The sequence below is a fragment of the Schistocerca gregaria genome, unplaced genomic scaffold, assembly GCF_023897955.1.
Source record: "Schistocerca gregaria isolate iqSchGreg1 unplaced genomic scaffold, iqSchGreg1.2 ptg000817l, whole genome shotgun sequence".
Lineage (NCBI taxonomy): Eukaryota > Metazoa > Arthropoda > Insecta > Orthoptera > Acrididae > Schistocerca > Schistocerca gregaria.
Window position 1 is genome coordinate 75,001 of NW_026062184.1, and position 2,500 is coordinate 77,500.

Genomic DNA, 2,500 nt, shown 5'->3' on the forward strand with positions numbered 1-2,500 from the left:
ACGCGCCAACACGTCCGCACAACTGCGATACAAACCACCTGCGAGAACCGCTGGGGCGACCGAGCAGCAGACGGCGTCGCGGCGCCGAGTGCCAGGCGGCGGCGCATCCTCAACGCACACAGTCCTCAATCAGACCAGCACACTGCAGATGTCCACCGCGCTTCGCACCGGGCTCGGCTGAACCAACTTTGGCCGCCAGGCGCCGCGTGCAGGGTGCGCCGCAGCGTAGCTGCGCCGCCTGCCGAGCCCGTCGGCTGGCGCTCCTGCCACTCGGCGCCCCCCACCAGCCGCCTGTTGCGCGTGCGCCCACGCAGCGCGCGGCCAACACGCCGGGCGGCCCCCCTTCACCGGCCGGGAACAGTCCCACCAAGCCACCGCCGCGTATCGCTTCATACCCACATGGGCCTAGTCACGTGTGTGGATGTGGCGGGTACCGCTGAAACAACCGGTTAATAGCTGTACCGATCGTCGCCATCACAGATTCACCTCCAGCGTGAACAACCGCTCAACAACGGATTTCCAGTTCATTTGCGTATCTTGGGCAGTAAACGTAGATGTCCACCTACATTTGCGAATTCAACAATTCTTGCATGCCAGGATGTCATGTGTCACGACACGCTACATCAGACCACATACACACTGCGACATGTGCAGAAGAGAACACGTGGAAGGTGGCCCGCGCACGTATGCGATGTCCCTTCCGCGATCCACTGTCAACCGGCATCTGCGGCATGTCCCAGATATGGAACGCGGTCCACCAGGGTAGCACTTTGTGTGAGGCAATACGACAAAGTCGGAATACACGCGTCACTACATCACACGGCTCACGCTGACCTGACCTGACTCACCGCACCACCACCCCCAGCGACCCAGGGTGACATACAATGCGTTCGTACGTTCCTCCCACACGCCTCTACGGCGTACCACAGTGCAACCTAGCTGTTATTGGGAGACGAGACAAGTAGCATCGAGCACAACATATGGAAATTGAGATTCGACACCGTTGGGCACAGCCAGCGTACGGTCACACGTATCACACTACTTCACTCTGTACGTAACTACCGATGATCGGTACAGCGTGTGGGTTACGCGTACGACATCAGCGGACAATGGACACAGACCATACCACGACGTACACTGAGGGCGTCGACATCTGAACGCAACTGAACAGCTGCGAGGCTCATTTAACACTCAAACGCCAGACCGACCAGCTTGAGAGGACGGAGACACAAAGAGAGGGGCAGAGGGGGGGGGGGGGCGATATAGTCCTATTGCAGTACAATTGACAGTGGATAGCGGGAATATGTGGAAAGTAAGCAACACTCGCAAGACATCTACATGAGGATAACAACGACACCAGAGATTCCGAGCAGTGAACTATGTTAGGCAAAGGGACAACGTGGGTTAGGTTAAGGGACAACGTGGGTTAGGTTAAGGGACAACGTGGGTTAGGTTAAGGGACAACGTGGGTTAGGTTAAGGGACAACGTGGGTTAGGTTAAGGGACAACGTGGGTTAGGTTAAGGGACAACGTGGGTTAGGTTAAGGGACAACGTGGGTTAGGTTAAGGGACAACGTGGGTTAGGTTAAGGGACAACGTGGGTTAGGTTAAGGGACAACGTGGGTTAGGTTAAGGGACAACGTGGGTTAGGTTAAGGGACAACGTGGGTTAGGTTAAGGGACAACGTGGGTTAGGTTAAGGGACAACGTGGGTTAGGTTAAGGGACAACGTGGGTTAGGTTAAGGGACAACGTGGGTTAGGTTAAGGGACAACGTGGGTTAGGTTAAGGGACAAATTGAGTTAGGTTAAGGGACAAATTGAGTTAGGTTAAGGGACAAATTGAGTTAGGTTAAGGGACAAATTGAGTTAGGTTAAGGGACAAATTGAGTTAGGTTAAGGGACAAATTGAGTTAGGTTAAGGGACAAATTGAGTTAGGTTAAGGGACAACGTGGGTTAGGTTAAGGGACAAATTGAGTTAGGTTAAGGGACAAATTGAGTTAGGTTAAGGGACAAATTGAGTTAGGTTAAGGGACAAATTGAGTTAGGTTAAGGGACAAATTGAGTTAGGTTAAGGGACAAATTGAGTTAGGTTAAGGGACAAATTGAGTTAGGTTAAGGGACAAATTGAGTTAGGTTAAGGGACAAATTGAGTTAGGTTAAGGGACAAATTGAGTTAGGTTAAGGGACAAATTGAGTTAGGTTAAGGGACAAATTGAGTTAGGTTAAGGGACAAATTGAGTTAGGTTAAGGGATAATCTGGTACAACCACAGTTAGGTTAAGCGATAATCTGGTACAGCCACAGTTAGGTTAAGCGATAATCTGGTACAGCCACAGTTAGGTTAAGCGATAATCTGGTACAGCCACAGTTAGGTTAAGCGATAATCTGGTACAGCCACAGTTAGGTTAAGCGATAATCTGGTACAGCCACAGTTAGGTTAAGCGATAATCTGGTACAGCCACAGTTAGGTTAAGCGATAATCTGGTAAAACCACAGTTAG